The sequence below is a fragment of the Mustela nigripes genome, chromosome 17 (genome assembly GCF_022355385.1).
Source record: "Mustela nigripes isolate SB6536 chromosome 17, MUSNIG.SB6536, whole genome shotgun sequence".
Lineage (NCBI taxonomy): Eukaryota > Metazoa > Chordata > Mammalia > Carnivora > Mustelidae > Mustela > Mustela nigripes.
This window is the reverse complement of record NC_081573.1, coordinates 57,438,880-57,458,870: the sequence shown is the minus strand read 5'-3', so window position 1 is coordinate 57,458,870 and position 19,991 is coordinate 57,438,880.

The window sequence follows — 19,991 nt, the reverse complement described above, 5'->3', positions numbered from 1 at the left end:
TGCACCGCCGCCGAGCTTCCCCCTCCGTCCCCGATCAGTAAATCATCTTTCGATGAAGCCGTCCCCAAGCTCTGAGTGGTGACTAAGGCATCAGCGCGCGTAGGAAACGGGAAACACATCTGACCCCGAGGAACAGGCTGTTTTTTCATACATGAGTTGAATCTGTGTGAAATTCCTTCCCTCGGATTATAAATAGAAACCAACGTGCCTTTCGGTTGGGCTTTTCCTTTTTTGTGAGGTTTTTCCCACAGACGAAAGGGATTTTCACTTTTGGGAAAAGTGAGTGCCAAAGGCAAGACGGTTCTCAGTGGACGTGGAGGGGGCCCTGCCTCCTCCAGAGCCGGCCGTGATGGACTGTCCTCAGTCAGACCCCCCAGGTTCTTTCCTCTCTTAAAAGAAAATGCCCCAGAGCAGGAGATGCAGCTCCGGCCGCACTCCTCCGGCTGCTGGGCGACCCGGTGTGGGACCTGTCTCGGCTCCCGCACCCCGGACAGCTTGGGCTTTGCCCTTGAGACGCAGAGGGAGAGAAACACGTCTACACCTCTCGGGCCTGGTGGAAAAGTGATAGAGACGGAGAAGGGGGGTGTCAGCTGCGGGACACAGGCCACGGCTCTGCCTAGGTGGCCCAGAGTCGCCGACAGCACACCTGTGAAAGCATCTCAGCAACCCCAACGTCTGGAAAGCTGAACATGTAAATTTTAAAAACCCTCAATTGGTGACAGGATCTTCCCCAAACGTGCGTGTGCATTTGTCACCTGTGATCATAGCATGTCACTGTTCGCCCAACCCCGCTGCGTCCACCTCCACGGTGTGTGGCGTAGGCACCGACTCTGGATTCTGCATGCGCCTGCCCCCAACGGTTTCACAATAAGGGACCTGAAATCTTTTCATTTAGAGTCGTCACCAGCAAGCAGGTGTGCCCAGGCCGCGCACGCGGGAGGCTGCAGACCGGCAGCTGCAGGAAGGCTGGGGACCTCTCGGGATGATGGACACGGCTCCCCTGATCGTAGGTCTGCGCCCAGCCGGTCATTCAGGTCCCACGGGCAAGGGGCTGCACGTGCCCAGACCTGGGTCTCCTTGGACACCCTCGAAATGGACATTTCGTCTCACCCTACAACTTCTCTGCGAGGTAGACAGGACACGTGTCACCTCCGGGATGCAGGCTACCCCTTCCCCGATATTACGGCAGGGAGATCGAAAGGACACAGCGCAAGAACGTCCCAGCAGAGTCCCAGCGCTGCCAGAAGATGCCGAGGACGCTGGTCCTGTCTGCCGCTTCCTACCCAACCTGACTCTGGACAAGCCCCTTATGTTACATATTTTTCAGTTCTGTTTTCCGACTGAGACCCCCTCATGGGGCGAGCACTGACTCTGAAGAAAGACCTTCGCAAGCCATGAAGCCCAGGACGGACGGGCCCGTCGCTGCTAGTGCTGTTGTCACAGAGGATGGCGGAAGGGCCCCATCGGTGGCCGCTTGAGCCGTGAAAACAGTGGGAACTGGACAATCTCCAAATGGCGTTCTGGAAACCGCAGTGGGTGACGGGCTCTGGTGACCGACCTGAGCACCACGCGTGGGTCCATCTGACGACGGTGACGCTGAGGTGCCCGTGAAGAAGCAGATTTCCCATCGGCGCTTCACCACCCAGACTGCGTGGGGACTTCGGACAAGAAGCGAGCGCTCTTGGTTTTAGTGGTCTCCTCGGTGCCTGAGGACCATCTGGAGGACCCGCTCCTGCTGTCCCGGCCGGCGCCGCATCAGCTGGGCTGCAGCTCAGGGTTGTCCCCAGCTGCCCCTGCCCCCTCCCTGCTCTCCCCAAGCCCCCTCCTTGTCTCTGAAACCCCCAGGCTCCCGGGGGACTGGCTCAGGAGGCCACATCCTCCTCGCCACCGTGGACAGGAACGTGGACAGCCCGCACACCCGCCTTTCTAGGGGGACTCTTCGTGTGGAAGGTGCCATCCCTCCTAAACGCAGCTCCTTCTCTCCTGACCCTTTGCCCTCTTCAAATGAGCTTTAAAACCTTTAAAACCATGTGGTTTCACTTTCAACTGTATCAGAGCTTAGAGCGTGTTATTTTGGCTCAAGGACAGAGGCTGGGTGGGGGGCTCAATTTCCCAGATGTGAGCTCCGTGATCCTAATGACTGAGCTGCTTGCAGAGGCGCCCGAGCCGGGACCCACACTCGGAGCCGCGGTGGTCCTGCTGGGTCCACCGTGGCTCTGAGCCTCCCGCACACCAGCCCTGCCGCTGGCCCGCCGCCCTACCCCATGACCTCGGGCTGGTCGGAAGGTATGAAGATATGTTCCCGGCCCTGCTGGCAGATTCAAGTCTTCTGGGCCCAAGCCTCGTACAGTCTGGAGAACCTTGTTTAAGAAAAAAAAAAAAAAAATGAAAAATGAAAAATACAAAAGCAGTTACAAAAGGGAGTATTTGGAAAGGAAGCCATAACAAACAGCGGATTTAATTTAAGAGCGTCGCTGAATCCGCCAGTAGTTCTACTAACGAGCAGCCCGACACGCCTCTGTTGCCCCGCTTTCTTCCTGTCTTCTCCGGGGCTGCGGCTCCGTTGACCCCCTCTCGTACGAGACCCACAGGGTCACGTGTCCAGAGAGGGAGGAAGGCGAGCCGGGCTTTCCGTGGGCGTGTTGGTCGCGGTGTGTCTCCGTGTGTGTCTGCCGGCAGTTCAGGGAGAAGTCGCTTCTCCCCACGACGACGGTCCGCACTTCCACCTGGACTGCAGGCCCCAGGGGCACCTGCGGGGAGAAGTTTCCAGGCTGTCGTCAAACGGAGGGAAACTTCCGTGGACTCTGGACACGTTCAGCTCTCGCTCCCTCCTCAGCGTCCGGACGCCGCGGTCCTGCCTCACGGGTATCGCTTCTGTTCCAAAAGCCGACATCTTGTCTCCGTGTGTCACTTGGTCCCTTACTAAGGGAGGTGAGCCGTGACAGACAAGGATGGCCTTCAGATACGTCCAAGTTAGGAGTCTGTCATTTCTCACTTGTTTTATTTAAATAGTCCCACGTGCTTTTCCAAATTCCAATTATAATGGCCTACTCAGACTTTGCCAAATACATATTGTGGTGCCACCGAAAGTGATTTACAAGGGTACGGTTTGCACACGACATACCCACACACCGTCACGGGTGCTCCTGTTGGAAATGAACTTCCGCGTGTCCGTGAGCCCAAGAAAACCAAATCCTCCGTCCACAACCATGCGTCTGTGTTTGGAGGAATCTCCCAGACTGGTGTCTGAGTCTGTGCGCCCCAAACCTGGTGTGCCCCCCACTGTGTGTGCGGCATCACGGGCCTCTCTGTCTCCCCCGTCCGACCTTCGGCTCTGCACCTCCAAGCTGTGGTCCAGGTCAGTCAGCATATCCCAGAAGCCTGCCGGCGCTAGGAAGCCAGATGCGTCCCGCCTGTCCCTGAGGACACCAGCACTGCTCTCTGTCCTTCACAGCACAGACCCCGCTCGCCGACTTCCACATAACCACACGCCAACACGGCTATGCTTCCCACAGTGGTGGCAGAGGGCTGGTCAGCATGGAAGACAGAGAAGTCCTGGTCAATGGCAATAAAAATACCTGCTCTTGCAAGTTTCCTAAGAACAAATGACCCTGGGAACTTGCTAGAAGAGCCTCAGGTGTGCCAGGCCCTGGAGCTGAAGCCGCATTAGCGCCAGGGTGAGTCCACCTCCACGTGGCCCTCGGACCCCGCAAAGAAGGCACTTCAGGACCCAGCTGGCAATGGGTGGTGCCTCGGGCCTGATTCCAGGTCACGGAGTCCTGCCCACCTCTCTGTCCGACAGACTCCCGCTCATCTTTCAGTTTGCCCATCACCACTTCCAGGAAGCCTTCCCTGACCTGCCCACCCCCTGTTCTTGGTCGGCACTCCCTTTTATGTGCTTCCACTGGATCCTGGCCTTGCCAAAGACCCAAGCGCAAGCCTGTCCTAGCTTGTTAACAGGGGCAACCATGCGTGAGAGACGCCCTCCATGGCTGCAGGCTTCCTCCTGATGTCACAGGCTGGTTAGGAGAGTCGCACCATGGGGTTTGCACTGGCCCTGAATGTTCCAGTAACATCGTCTCATTGGTGGGATGTGTCCCAGCCTGGGCGGCCTGGCTGGAGCTTCTCAGGACCTCAGCTGGGAGCTGCAGGCTGGTGGCCTCCCTGTGGGCATCTGCTCTCTGTATTCGTGGGCGAAATTCTCAGCCACACCGCCCTGCTCCGTCTGCAAGGAGCTCCCCTCCTGCCCCAGCAACTGCGGTAAAAATTCAGCTTTCAGTCCCCGGAGTCGGACGAGCTGGATCAACCCCCAACTTCCTAGTCATCCCTCCTGGGTGCTGAGCTGGGGGGTCTGGCCCCAGTGTGCCCCTTGCCACTGGTGGTGCTGGTTTGGGACCGCCTGGAGTGTCCTTGTGTCATGCATAGAACGCACAGCGTGCGGTGAGCAGCCGCCACACTGGCGGCTTGACCAGCATCATCCAAGCAGCACGTCGCTTTGCATCCTGCTCTCCAGGGACACATCCCCCCCGCCAACCCCTGCAGGAGGCGGGGTCGTGCGAGGCTCCTGCTTCGGAAGGAAGCAGCGTAGGAGTAGGCCGGGCCAGAGCCGTCATGGAAGGGCTGGCTTCTGCCCTGCCCCTACGGCCTGGCGCTGGCGTCCGAGTTGTGACACCCTCTCCTGGAGGCCTCGGAGCTGAGCCGGGCATCCAGACGGTCTTCAGGGCCTCCGGGTCTGTTCCTGGCCCTTCGTGAGTATGGGAGAGAAATTCTCAAATTCTCCTTTCTGCACTCCTCCTGCGGTGCACTGTGTTGTCTGCCGGCGTCAGCAGGGACTGTCTCAGAGGGTCGGGCCAAAGACCGAAGGACGTGATGACTGCAGCTGCTCAGCCTGATCCTCAGCGCACAGTGAGCCGTCATTCTGTCGTTCGCTGGACAGGTACTTGTCGACGGCTCATGGCACGCACGCGGCGGGGGGCTCTGTCCCGTCACCGCCCGCTAAGCACGTGTTATCAGGACCATCCCTCTCATTATACAACAGTAACACCGAGGCCGTGGAAACAGCCTCCAGCCTAGAGCCTCTGGAAAGCCGAAGGATGTGCCAGGGAGTCTGGGGCGGGGGTCTCCGCGTCCAGATGCGTGCAGGTCCGCTTCTCTCTGTGCCCCTGGGGAGAGATCAGTTAGACGTGTGCAGTATTTTCCAATCGCAAGCTTTAAAGTCCTGGGTAGACTTTGCCAGGGCTCCTTCTGCCTGTGTCTTGGAGGTTGGAAACGGGGGTTGTGGGCTCGCGGCCAGCCCCGGGGATCATACCACCTGGAAGGGACACCAGCCTTTGTGGTCTTCTGCTGTGAGTTTTGTCATTGCTGCAACCCTAGTCTGTCCTGCTGGCTGCAGTGACCCGAAGGCGACCAGCACATCGGCCGCAGGGGGACAAACTCTCTCCACGATCTGTTTTTCTGTTCTCTGGTCTTCATGGGTTTTGAGTGGGAATCTGTTTCCAGTTCACCTCCAGCTCCATGTCTGTGCGCCCCTGGCCGGGCTGAGGCCCCAGAGCCAATGAGCACTAGGGGCGTCTCTGGCCCCGGAGTGCGACCCGGCTCCACTGGTCTGCCTCTTAGTGTCCTCATAAAGCCCGCAGGACACGCCTTCTGCCTTGTCCATTCTTCTTAATCACCAAAGAGGGGTCTTCTGGGGCCGTCTGTGATGCCTCGTGTGGGACTCAGGGCAGCACCAGGTCGAGCCTGTGTCCCTTTCAACCTTCCATCCGTGTCATTTCGGTGAGAAAGTCTTTACTCCTGAGAGACAGTGGTGCAGACAAGGGAGCTGCTGCCCCAGCTGGGTGCTCTGGCCGCAGTCCAGACGCGTCGGCGTGCAAAGGGCTGGGGAGTTCCGACCTGCTCTGGGGGACTCTGTGGGCAGTAGGGGCGTGGCTTTTGCTGTGGCTGTGGCTGAGTGAGACCTTGCACACGAGGTCGCGTGCGCGCAGGCGGGTCTGTCTGTGACCGCCTCTCATCCCAGACTAGGTGTCCATGGGGGTCGTCGGCCGGTCTGTTCGCTTTGTGCCGTGGAGACGCCATGGCCGACGGCCCAGGAGAGCTGCCGAGTGTGCTGACCACTGGCGTTCATTGAGTGGCTGCAGGGATCTGAAAAAGTGGACTTCAGCCTCATTTGGAAAGACGTTTGGGGGTTGTCCAGGCACACCCCGTGGCTCATGAGCTGTTGCCCTCACTGGGCGATGCCCCTGTGCATGCGAGTGGGTCTTCTGAAGCCGAGGAACAGGCGGAAGCAGCCCCTGCTGCAGAAGGCACAGAGCGGACACTGGCCAGAGGGAGACTGTCGGTGCCCATCGGCACCGTTATCCGCACACCCCCGGTTTCTCCTGCCCCCGGCTACCGGCTCCCGTCTTTCTCGGCTTAGAAAATACCACCTCCCTGTTCCCACCGTGTCAGCAGCTCGGCCAGCCCCATCTTCAGACTCCGTCTGCAGCACTTCACCTCACCTGCGCACCTCACCTGGGCAAGCCCAGCCGTGCCCCCCGGGCCGCTGTGGTCACCTCCCCCCGACTCTCCCGGCCCAGCCGTGTCCCCCGACACTGTGGTCGCCACCCCGACTCTCCCGGCCCAGCCCTGTCCCCCGACACTGTGGTCGCCACCCCGACTCTCCCGGCCCAGCCGTGTCCCCCGACACTGTGGTCACCCCCCCGACTCTCCCGGCCCGTCCTTAACCTCCTCTTCCACTGCCTCTCACCCGGCAGCGAGGGATGCGGGACGCACTCGGTAGGGCCTGGTCCTCCTGTGTCAAATGCCATGTGGGCACCGTGTCACAGAGGCGACCGCAGGTTCCCACAGCGTGTCTTCCCCAGGACACCTGTCCAGGGACCTGTTTGGTTGTCACAATGGGGGGGGGGCTGCCACCAGCATCTCGTCTCATGGTGGTGGCCAGGGAGGCCACTCAGGGTCCCGCAGTGCATGGGGCAGCCCCAGCGGCCCCCAGGTCGCAGTGCTGAGGCCGAGAAAGCTTGCCGTGCAGGGACGTGACTGTCCCTACTGTTTGCCGTCCGTCTGGAATGCCAAATGGGGCGGGGCGCTTTCATGTGATCTCGCTCCGCATGGCTGCCATCCTTACTGTGTGACGGGGGAGGGCAGGGGGCGGGTGCTGCCGAGCGGGTGACAGCTTTCGGGTCGGGGTGCAAATCCGAGTTCTCGTATGTTCGTTTATTCGCGTGTTTCCCACACAGATGTCTGCAGGTAGATGCCCCTGGGCCATTGGCTGGCCTCCAAACGGTGTCCCGGTGCCTGGGTGCCTGCGTCTTCCTGCCCTGCTGCCCCCGGGGGTGCCCCTCATTGTCGCTGCCCGGCGTCCATAATTCCAGGCGTTTGAAAGGGAAAAGGGTGAGGAGCAGAAGACCGACTGTGTCTCCATCTTAAAATCCCTTTTTAAACCGCCCCTCAGTCTCATGCACTGACAGGACACTCTGGAAAACGGAGATTTTTACTTGGGCACGGGACCGCCTTGAACAGAATCCCCAGGGAGAACGGTGGGCGGTAAGCCGCGGTGTCGGCCGTGCTTCTCAATCCCTGGGCGCGTGAGGCACGTACTCTCTGGTCTTGGCTGTCCTGCACCAGCGTGTTCTTGGGGTCCCCTGACTTCCTTGGTGGCACCGTCACTCTCCGGGTCAGCTTGCGGCCAAAACGCGCTTCACGCAGGAGTGAACAGTCGGCGCGTGGTCAGGATCTGTGATTTACCCGAGGAAGGGCCCGTCCTAGAAGCTCAAGGTTAGGGTGATGGTCAGGCTCACCCACGCCCTCGCGTAACGTCTTGGACAAGTGTGTTCCTGAACCGTCAGCGGTGATGGGGGCTCGGTCCTGGAGGCTCTCCAACTTCGAGGAAACTGTTTATATTCCACAGTGTTTCCCGGCCTAAGACGGCACCATTGTTCCAACTGCACCCTGGGAAGAGATCCGGAACTCAGTGCTGTCACTCCTCAGAGCCCTGGGCTGGCCGTGGGCCCAAGAGGGCTTCTCTCTCCACTCGACAGGAGACAGACGTTGGCACCCCAGGGTGCCAGGTGTGAGCGTCACACGAAACCATCGGGGTGGTGACTCTGCTCTTCCCACACGCTGCCCGTCTCCGGACTGCACCCCACGGCAGAGGGGGCCTCAGAGCACGCTCTCGGCAGGCGGGTCCTCACGACTCCCGCTGTGTTCTGTGCAGACCAGGTGCGGGCTATGGGGGTGAGACCAGGCCCTGCCCCACGGGGCCCCAAGCTGGTCCAGAGGCTCCCGGTGTGGAAGGTGAGACACAGGAGGAAGTGAGAGTCATGCGGCCGGGGCCGTCCCGGAGGGCTTCAAAACCCGAGACCCTCAGCCTCTGCTCGTCCTCATCCTCTTTGGATGGGTCCTGTCCCAGGTCCCAACCAGGGGAGCAGGGAAGCCAGGGGAGACTCCTCCAGAGTCTGCGAGCCCGCCCTGTCCCGCCGGTGGCCCTGGCCTCGGGAGCCAGGCGGTACACAGTTGTGCCTTCTGGGTGAGCCATTCAGGTCTTTGAGACGGCGGCCGCGCCACGCTGGGAACGGGGCACTGATTCGGCGCTTGAAACTGCTGGATGGTCCTGCCTGTGACTCCATCCCAGTGGAGATGCTTTTAAAGGAATTTTACCTGCGATCCTATTCTCTGGCCCAGGTTTGGCCCGCAAAGCCCAGGCTGGTCGTCCCGCTCCATCCTGCACGGCTGCCCCGGCTTACCCCGGCTCTGAGCACGGCTCGCCTCTCCCGCGCCAGGACCGATGTGGCCATCATGTCTCCCACGGGGAGAAGCTGCTCCCGCCCACATCGGCTCGCTTCAGCCTGGCTCCTCATGTGTCCCCGCACCAGCAGCATCCGCCTCCCCGAAGGGGGCCAGGACTGCAGGCCCTTGACCTCAGGCCCCAGCCGGACGCACTGACTTGGAATCTGCCTGTTAACCAGGTCCCCAAGTGGCCAGAGCCTGTGACTGCACTGCCCGGATCTGGTGCCCGAGGGACTGTGGCGCGCGGCGGAGGCTGGTGGCCCACGGAGGGCCAGTGGCATGTGGCTGTGTGTCGCCAGCCACCGGAGCCCAGCCTGCTGACCCTGCGCGGAACCCCCTTCCCCCGCCCCACTCTGCTTCATGATGCGGAGCGAGCCCCACGGTCTCTGGGGCCATTGTTCAACCTGGCCCCGAACCACACTGGGATCACAGCGATTGTCCAAACACTGAACTTCCAATAAACAAAGAGAAAATAACATCGGTGAGCCCGCTGCGATAAGCCGGCTTTATCAGCCGCGTGGCTGTCCGCGGGCAGGGGCCGCTCCGACGACCATCTCTTCCACGCGGTGAGTCAACATCACCTGTTTGTGCAGGAGGGCACGGGCGGCTCCCGCGGCCGCCGCTATCGGGGAGGAAGCACGAGGCTGGGCGTGTGCGTGTTTGGACGCGCACCGACCCCGTGGGACAATACCCATGCACTGGACGTGCCCTGGGGAAACCAGGCTGTGGCCCCCGCGGGCTCTGCGCACGCCCAGCCTGCCTGGTTATTGCTTCCTGGAAGGCCGCTGCTGAGAAAGGCGACTTTCACCTCTTCCTGCTGCGGGGGCCCCCGTCGGCGTCTGGGCTCCGGGCTCACAACGGCGGGGCCTTCCGGATCCCACTCTCTGGCCGTTGCCAGCTTCCGAGGCCGCAGAGCTAAACTGGGATTTCCTGGATTCCCAGAGTCTTAGGGTTGGCGGGGCCTGGAGAGCCGCAGAGCCGCCCCCTCTCTCTCTGCAGAAGGGACGGCAGAGCAGCAGGTCTGGAGTCGCCCTAGGCCCGCGCCCCTCGGCCCTGCGGAGTCTGGGGGAGATACGTTGGGCCTGATATCGGGGTGCACCTTCCGCGGCTTGTCCAGGAGCATGACGCTGGTTTCTGTGCAGACCTGGCTGAGCTCCCCGCGACGGCACGGAATCTGGCGCCGTGTTTCTCAGGCCTTACGATGCACTCGTGCCCCCGCGGCTCGTGTTATGAGGCTGATTCTGGTTCACTGGATCTGGGAGTCTCATTTCTAACGAGTCTGCAGTCAGTGAAGGTGTTCCTAAGGCTGGCACTGGGAGTGGGGGTCCCGAATTCATTGTGTGGAGGCCGGGGCAGGGGGAGGTGGGCAGCCTTGTGTCCCCCTCACCCCCACCCCTGCACTGAGCGACCCGGGCTCTTGTTTGGGCTCCAGACAGCTGGTGGTCAGGGTCCCCTTGCTGGTGCTCTACCTGGGGGACGGAGCCCCACTGCGGAGACTCACAGCCCCGTCAGTCCCCTCTCCTCCGACCTGGGCTGGGATTGTGGCTGCTTCCGCTGACAAAAGATAGAAGGGAGGCCGTGGCCATCGCAGGCCGGCGCTGTAAGGGACTCCTGCAGCTTGTCCTTCGTGCGGCCGGGAGTCCGGAGGGGCCCACGGGAGGTCTGGCCACCTGCTGCAGGAGCTGCTCCGAGAGAGGGAGGTGCGGCTGTCCCGGTCTAACCCAGCCCGCCAGCCGCCAGCCTCATGTCGCCACAGCCAGCGACCGCCCTCGAGAGAGCAGAAGAGCTCCCCGCCACCCCCAGCCCAGCTTGCAGGACCGTGTGCGAGAGAGGCGGCGGCTGGGCTCGGCCAGCAGGTTCTGAGGTGGTTTGTTACCCAGTCCAGGTCCTAGAAGAGCGACCATCTGGCTTTCTTCTCCCGGGGAGGTAATGGGGGCGCTGCTAGTAAAGACAGCAGTCAGAGCGACACCAGGACCGCCCCGGAAATGAGGATGCGCGGTGGCCCTGGGGCCGGCCAGGGAGCACTGCCCCACACGGGGTCTCCTCCAGCTTCCTGCAGTGCAAGGGGAAGGAACCAAACTCGTGCTTGGCTTAAGGCAAGACGACCGTGTGTGGACCCCGAAAGCCCCGGGTGGTCCCGCTGCAGAGGTAGCGCCCATCCCGTGGCCTCCCGTCCCGTGTCCTCCCGTCCCGTGGCTGTTCCACGGCGAAGACGCTGCGTCTTCGGGGCTCGGGCTCTCTGCCCCTCCGCCTCACTGTCTTTGGTTTCCTTCTGTGTCCGGCTCTCCCCGGAGCAGTGAGGTCCCTCACACCGTCCAGCTCCGCACAGGTACTGGATCGGAGTCCGGCACTGAGCAGCCACGGCGGGCCACACGTTGTGACCCGACCACTCGGGGGGGACGGTGATGCCCTGACTGGCCAGACCTGAGTTGCAAGGGCACCTCAGACCCCGCAAGGGTGGGGTCGAGCTTGTGCTTCCACTCAGGGCAGACGGGGGGTCACCCTGGAAACCCTGGTCTCCTCTGGAGCACAGTAACGCAGGGAGCGTGGGTGCCGAGAGCAGCACACGGGGCCCCCACGTCCCGTCCGGCGTGTCTGCCTGTCACTGGGGACAGCGTCACGGGAGAGCTTCTCCGAGAACAGCTGGCAGCCACCGTGGACGTGGCCAGAGGCCCACAGATGGTGCCGGTGAAGGTCTGACGGGCCCTCATTGGGGCCTGGGTGGGGGGCAGCTCCGTGCGGCGACTTAGAAGGGAGGTTGTCATCGCTGACTGTCACGGAATCATCCCCCAAACCCTCAAGGATAAGTGGAAGAAATGACCTCAAAAGCCATGTCCCAACACCTTCTAGAGCAGAACTGACCCCAGCCTCCCTCTGAGCCCAAACCAGCAAAGGAAACTGGCTGGGTTCTCCTGTCCCCTGCAACACGCATGGCGAGCCTGTAGCTCCCCTGGGGCGTGAGGTGGGACACACGGTGGGACACACGACTGAACGGGGGCATCCGGGGCTCAGTCCCGGGGCTGAACGGGGGCCATCCGGGGACTCAGCTGGGCTCCCAACTGGTCCCTGGTCCCCCACCTCACGGCACCTGGGTTCTGAGCAGGAGCTCCCCTAGGGGTCCTCCTAGACGTGTCTTTTCTAAGTCACGTACGGGTCCAAGAAGTCACAAGAGACATTTTTGAAAAATATAGTGACCTAAGTGAAAATGAAAAAATAGTACTTGTAAAAAATGGTGAGATGCGGTAAGACCGGTGCCTGCAGGGGATGTGTAGACAGAAGCCGCTGTGAGGAAGCGGAGCCCAGGCGAGGGCAGGGAGAGGCAGAGTCCCACCTCCAGCACTCAGGGCCACAGCAGTCTTAGGGTCCACCCACACTCCCGGTGGGGAGAGGTAGACGCGAGCAGAGCAACACAGAGATGCCTTTCCAGAGAGCTTGTGGGTGGGCGCAGCTGTTGTGCTCTGGGAAACGCAGCCTGCCACCTCTTCCAGGAAGGCCTCCTCGGCCTGCCACCTCTTCCAGGAAGGCCTCCTCGGCCTGTCACCTCTTCCAGGAAGGCCTCCTCGGCCTGCCGCCTCTTCCAGGAAGGCCTCCTTGTTATCTCCCCTCAACAGTCCCATCTTGATGCGCAGAAGGATTTAGTTAATATCTATGAAACCCATGTTCCTCAGCCCCGGCTGCGCAGTAACCTCCCGTGGGAAGCTTGAGACAAACACCTGGTCCGGGACCTGCCCCGGAGATTCGGTCTTGCGTGGGCTGCCCTGGGGCCGGGCTATCTTTTAGAGGCTTCCCGGGTGAGTCTCTTCGCAGCAGGGCCGTGAACCTAGGTGGTGAATGAACGAATTTACGATTGATGCGTTGGGATGAAGCGTTCTGGCTAAACAGGACCAGAACAGCAGTTTAGGAACCAAATATTTAGAAACCAAATATTGATAGAGCCGCACAGCAAAGAAAAACAAACAGGAACAGAGGAGTGTAGAAGGGATAAACCCGCGGAGGAGGAGGGGAGGGGCGCTAACTAAGGAGACACCTGCTGCCGTGGGCGGTCGCGGCCTCAGCGGGGGCCGTGAGCGCCAGGCGTGGGGTCTCGGAGCCCAGGTGCAGACCCGTGACCTGGGGACCAGATGAAAAGCCACGAGGGAAACCTTCCCCTGGGGGAAGACTGGCCCAGGCTTCCTGCTCTCCTGTGACACTGTCACACGGGACACATCCCAACAGATGTGGGAAAATCTCTGCTCAACCAAGTCTGTTTTTTTTTTTTTTTAACTTCCACAAATGCGGCAAACACTTTGAAAATGTTTCAAGATGCTTTGAGATATTTTTCTTCGTGGACTGAGCCCCTATAACTCGGGCTGCATTTCTGTATGTGAAATCATGCGTACAGACATGCATAAGTGCACACGCATGCACACACTCTAATAGGGAAGCAAAGTTCCCTGGGAGACAGGTCTCTAGCAGCCTGCCATGGGGCTTTGCACGGAGCCCTGTCCTACTCACTGTTCCTTCTTACTGTGGCCGAACACACAAATATATATATGCCATAAAAATACCTTAAGATCTGCTGTTTTACCCATTTTTAACTGCGCAATGCAGTGGTGTTAAGCGTAAGCACACTGCTGTGTTGCAAACCGACTACACTGCTCGTATAATCTTCTCGGCTGAAGACCAACCCTTTCATCCCACTGTAGAATTCACAAGCTCAGAAACACTTCTCGTGAGATGCGTGAGGAAGTAATAATTCATAATAGAGTAGATGGTCACGTCCAAGGCATCTCTGAAAACCACAGCTTAGGACCTGGCATTTAGCAGGTGCCTGTTGTAAATGTTTTCGGACTGAATTAATCGTACTTGGTTGGAATGCAGAACCTGAAGGGTCGACACACAACAGAGATGTGTAAAACCCTCATTTAGATATAAAACCAGAAAGACCTAGACTCTAAAGTCCAGCTCAGGAAGGAAGAAAAGTTGTCCTGTCTTCTAAAAATCTGAACCCCGCAGAGCGTGTAGGAGAGCATAGAGCATGAGGTAGCCAGTCAGTGTGTGCCGCCCAGACGTGACCAACACCGACCTGTCCCCTGCGTGTCTGGGTACAGCGTTAGGGATGCATTGGCAATCTTCCGTATGCCTCTCCTGGTCCCATCGCCCCAGGTTCCTTGCCTACGCTTGACCACCTCCTTGATGTGGACGTCTGCCATTCCCATGCGTGTTTTTATATGTGGCCACACATGGATTCTTCCAGAACACGCTACAAAGGCTGTTCTGCATGTTCTTATGCTATATACAAGGGGCTTCCTAGTGCACTTTCATTCTGCAAATTGCTTTGCTGGCTTCCCACAACTCTCCGAGATGCACCTGGGGCTATCCCACAGGCTCTGTCGTTGGAGCTGGCCGCGCCGGGGTGCCCTCCTGAATGACTCCCTTCTGCCCGTGGCGGGATCGGTGCAGGGACGCCGAGCAGCCGTGGCTCGCGGGTGAAGCTCGACACGAACGAGAGCCAGCCGGGTTCTCACGGTGACTCATGCCCCGGAGTCTCTTCCATTGACAGTCGGAGGCCAGTGGTGGTTTGTTTGACCTTTGTGGGTCAGTCTCCCCTCCAGATAAACTTTTTATTATTTTTTTTGTTAGAGCATGATTTTATCAAACGTCGGGTTTGGTTGACTCATTTCTCCCTGATCCGAACAGGCACGCTGGTTGCCCTGAGTGAGTGATTAGCTGGCTACTTCTCCCACCGGCTGCAAGTGAGAACGACCCGGGGAGCTCCCAGCAGGTCCTGCTGCCCGGCCCCAGGGCCAGAGATCCCATCGCAGCGTCTCCAGGATGGGGCCTGGGCACAGGGGCTTTTTAAAGTCTCCCCAGGTGGCTCTTGAATGTGAGAGAAGCGGGGGGGGGGGGGGGGGCCAGCTGTGCAGGGACGAGACTGCTCCCGGGGGAGTTAGCAGGCACTGGGCTCTGGACTCCATGCTGGGGGCAGGGTTTGGCTCCAACCATCCCAAGGCCATCTGGTCTTTGAGTGACAAGGGTCGGCTGCCACAGTTGTTCGTGTGATGTGGACAAAGCCGCTGATGGATTGGGCCTTTTGCAGGCGGCCAGATGCTCTGGCCTGCGGTGGGGCCCTTGCCCCCGAGACACTGGTGGGGTGAGATGGGGGGTGGGGAAGCTCGCCAAAGCCCCAGGATGCCAGACGACCAAGGGACGCGTCACAAAGGCCCGATCTGGGTAGAGCATCAGTGCGCCCTTTAAAACGCACACGGCAATCTCATTTGGGCCTTGAACCCCGAGGAGAGGGGGCAGGAGGCTGGAATTCCTATACTCATGCTGTTGGTGACCACGTGGGAGCCTGGGTGAAGGGGTCGGGCCACGTCCCAGTTAGCACACAGCAAACGGAGGAGAACTCCGCTGTTTGTTAAAGATCCCACGTACGGGACGTGACACACAGCCTGAAAGCCAGAGTCAATGCTGGGCCGTTCTGACCCTGAACAGCCACCTTCCTGTCCCCTCCCTCTGGCTCCCGGTGCGCTCCGGGGACGGCTCCATGGTATGGGCGGGCGCGGGGTCGCCAAGCCTCTCTGCTGGCTTCTCTCAGCAATTTCCACCCAGTGTGAGGAGGTTTTAGGTCGCTTTCCTGTCCTTTGCACAAATGACGCCAAAACACATCCTGGACCCCTCAGGCGGCCGTTGCACCTATAATATCTGTGACTGCAGGAAACAGAGCCCTGACAAAAAGCCCTTTGGAGATCTGGAGCACTTTTAAGTTAGAAAAGCCGTCATCGCAGTAACACACGCTCCAGAAACTAAAGTCCAATGTGCCTGGGCAGGACGGAGTATATTCTGTAAAGATGTCTTTGCTGTTATTGTAAGAGGAGATGTCTGTATTTCGTCGAGATGTCGACTTAAGTGTGTGGGACACATGAACCGTGGGATGCTAGCAGGTGTACGAGGCCTCACGTGCCTACTTGCTATGGAAATTCTCATAGTAAAAAACACAAGTTTAAATAAAGCCAATATCTAGCCCAACAAGAATTCACAGACCCCTAAAAATAATTTTGTCTCCTCATTGCTCTAACATCTGTGGCCGCAGACTGGGGCCCGCGGTGTAGCTCGTCCGTGAATGCCTGTTGTCTACGGCTGGGTTGGCTTGTCATCTCCCTCGTTGGAAAGATCCAAAGCCATGATGGTACTTGTATTTTGCTTTCCCCGTTTCGATCTGCGCAGACTGTGTCAACAGCCGATCAGTAGGTCCTGACCGATCCCTACCACGCGGTAGCCTCTCGTTCAGGAGGGGTTAGTGACCTCGAGTCACGGACTTCCTCCAGGAAGCTCACGGCGCATGGGAGATGGGAGCCGAACACGTCAAACAGACGGTTCATAGAATTGGGTAAGAATAGGGAGTGTTGGAAGACAAAGAGCAGGTGCGATAGGCGAGCTTCATCTGGCTGCAGGCAGGGAGGCTTCCTGGAAGAAGTGACATTTCGGTTGAGACCTGAATGGTTAGTGGGAGGCAGTCAGGCCCAGAGACCCCTGCAGAGTCTTTTTGAGCATTCCAGAGAGCCCCGGGCCCCCCAGCTCCCTGCTGTCCGCGGGGGTGGGAAGGAACTCGCTGTCGAGCGGCATCGGCTCCCGGAGAGAGCGGCAGTGATGCCTGCCGGCGCCGCGCACCCTGCCCTGTCAGCAGCCGGCCCTTAACACGTGACTAATCTGCAGCACGTTTGATACGAAGTGCGGCAGCAAAAATAATCACCCGTCAAGGGTTCCGTCTTCCTAAAGACAGGGCGATGATCGGGTTTCAGAGTGCGTGGACGGCGCGAACCCGGGAGCTCCCCCTGCAAACAGGGCATCCATCTCCCCTGACTGCCCGGGTCGGGCCGCGTCCGGCCACAGCTCGTATTTCCTGGACCGTTCGCGGGCGGGTAAACACGAGGACCCCGGCCGCGATAAGGAGAGAGCGCGGAGCCCTGCATGGGCCCCGCCGAGAGCTCACGGTTCTGAGCGCTTCCCAGGTGCCAGGCACCACGCGCCGCGCTCCGTCTGCGCCGTCGGACTCACTCCCCCGGATTCCTGGATCCGCAGATCCCTCATGGTGAAGCCTGAACTTTCGACCCCCGCCCCGTGGTCTGTCGGCTCCCCCGCATGCCTGCCAGCGCCGCGGCCCTCCCAGCCCCCGGCCGGCGTGTGAGCACGTCCTGTGGCCCCAGCATCGGCTCCTGCCTGGGTGGCTGCTACCCCGAGCCAGACCTACGCCCTCCTGCACCGGCACCCACAGGAGCCTTCGTCTCACCGCGGTCTGCGGCCGGCCTCTCCTTCAACCTGCCCCCTTTCCTTCTAGAATTTTCTCCACGGTCACGTCACACTGTTGGGTTATTTCATCTGTAGCTCGGCATCTGTTTCCCTCCCCGGCTCCTATGTTTCTCCTGGGTCGCTCTTTGCTGAGCGCCCACAGCGAGGCCCTGGGCTGTGATCTGGATTGGACGGATCGATGGTGGCTCTGGGCCAAGCTGCCCGGGCTTGAAGTCCAGCTCCGGCACTTCCCCGCTGTCTTCACTGACGGCTTCACAGTGTCTCATGCGGAAGGCTGGCTGGTGCACCCATGCCCAATGCCCATGACCCCTCTTGTCCTAGAGCAACCGGCACCACCCCGGCACCACAGGAGGTGGGTCCTGGTCCTGGATGTGGACAGAAAGGACGGACGGGGCCCCCGGGGCCCGCGGTGGGCCAGCGTGTGGTCTGGAGCCCGTGACCCCAGGCGATCTGCCGCAGCCACACACGGAGATGGCAAGACTCGGGACAATGGGGCCATCCAGCCCGGAGCACGAGTTCCCAGAGACTTAAATCTCTTCCCCCTGAATCCAGTAATTTCGCTTCTTGGGGCTGAGCCCGGAAACCATCTGAGACGCACACACGTTTGTGCGAGGATGTGGGCGGTTCATCACCGCAGTTATAAGAGGGTAAACTTAGGAGTCATGTCAGAGTCCAAAACGAGGGATTTGAGCATAAGTTACGAGTAACGAGCCAGTGAGGGGAAGCCGCGCAGCCGTTGACCTGAATTTCCCTGTCCTCACGCAGAACCCGAAGACACAGCCTCACTCTCGGCGGCCGTGAGCAGCGTGTGCTGTGCGGTGAACGTGGGCTCGTGTGTGCGCCTCAGACGAGGCTCCCGTGCAAATAAGACACGTGTCAAAATAGGGACCGCGCCTCCGCAGGGACACGGCTGCTGATTCTTACCTTTCCATACTCGGCATTTCCCAAAGTTTCGAACATGGAAAAGTGCATCACTTTTGTGACTGCTAGAAGACAGAGAAGGTTAGGAAGGTAACCACGCTACCAGAACGTGGTCATTCTGGTCACAAGCTGCGAGTTAAACCAGTCTTCTCATCTGGTATCTCCGAAGAGCCTCCAACGGTACGATTATGTCACCTTCTCAAAGAGTCCCGTGCACAGATAAGATGTTGAATGAGATCAGCATCTTGATTAGCAAATGACTAACCGCCGTGGTCCTGAGAGGAAAGTCGTAATAAACACACGAGTAAATGAACGAGCTACAGCCGAGAGCTCCTGGGCACAGAGGCTCTCCTCCGTGATCGGCCGTGATCCCACGCTGGGCCAGTGAGCCAGGCACGAAGCACCCCAGTGTCCTCACTGTGGAAATCACAAAAGGGGCCCTCCAAGAGGTGAGGCCACGCACCCAGCGTCACCTGGCTTGTTAGAGGCGTCTCCTGGGGCCCTGAATCCGTGCCTTTCTGTGGCGACACTCCAGGATGGGGCGTGGGACCCATACATATCAGCTGGGGAGAGAGGCACTTCTCGCTGGTGGGGCAGCAGGGGTAAGGGGTGCTTGGTCACCGGGAACGCTGGCATTTGCGAAAGCAAGGTGGTGAGCCTACCCACAATGGGGGTGCTGCATCCTGGGTACACCCACTGGGGGCCCACAGCCACGCAGCAGGCAGATGGCGGGCCCCGAAGACCCCGGGGTCGACCAGATGCACTATCAGTGATACTGCTCGTGCTCAGCCTGATGCCTACCTCCCAAGCCCTCCTCATGCCCTCGGCTCCTTAGATCCTGCTTGTTTGCAGGCGGTCATGTGTGGGACATTCTGTCCCCAGAGCGAGTCCTCGAGGATGGTCCCAGAGGAAGAGAGGCCTGAGGGCTCTCTCTGTCTCTGAGAGCATGCTCAGTGGAAATGCCGTGTGGAAACCCAGCGGACAGCGGTACATCTACAAGGTGAAGAGAGAGGCCTCACCAAGATGTACCGTGCCAACACCTAGATCTTGGGTTTGAGGCTTTCAGAACTGTGAGAAGGTAGATGTCTGTGATATTCTATGGCATTTTGTGATGGCAGCCCGAGCGGACTCCTACATCCCCCGCAGCCAGCAAGGAAGCACGTCACTCACTCAAGGGGGCCACCTGAGAGCCCCCCCCACCCCCGATTTCGAGTCAGTGTTGGTTGATGCACAGGCTGGAAACTGTCAGCCTTGACTCGTTCTGACAGTGCTGTCAGGCTGGGCCCTCAACCTCTCTAGGTTCCCCACGCTCTGGAACCTCGTTCTAAAACCCCTCTTAAGCCCATGGGCTGTCCCAGAACAATCCATGAATTCCTTCTTTTCTGAAGTTAGAAATGTTTTCGCTGCAGGGAGAAATCCCCAAGTATTGAAATCCACCCCCGCCCCCAGGTAGTAGAAGATTAGTTTGAACGGCCCTTAAAAGAGCAAAATGCTTTCACTCTTACTGCGTCTGGACGAGCAGAAACAGCAATGCGTGGGTCCCCAAGTGCGACTTTTCATCTCCTTTTATCCCCCTGCCCCCCCCCTTGGCTCATGTAGATGGGAAGAGAAATCCAGGAACGATTCATTCTCCAGCTTAGCCTGGCTCCAGCCTCAGTGGCAAAATTCATGGAGTCTATCCAAAACTAGATGAGGGCAGGGGCCCCCCGTTTGGGAGGCTGCCAGAAACACGGTTGGGATGGGGCTGTTCTGCCACTGTCCCTAGGTCGTGGGGAAATGACCATTGTTTTTATTTTGCCAAGGGCTGGTCACTTATCATAAGGGCTAGAGGGCCAAGGGAAGTTCATTCCTCATTGCTGTTTTGCTTTGCAGAGCTAAATTAGTAATGGAACAGCTTGGTCCAAGGGTTTTCTTCCCAGAATTTAATAAAAGGCACAGGTGTGGCTGAGGGGCACTCAGCCATGCGCAGCTCGGGGCGGCGAGGAGGGCTGGTT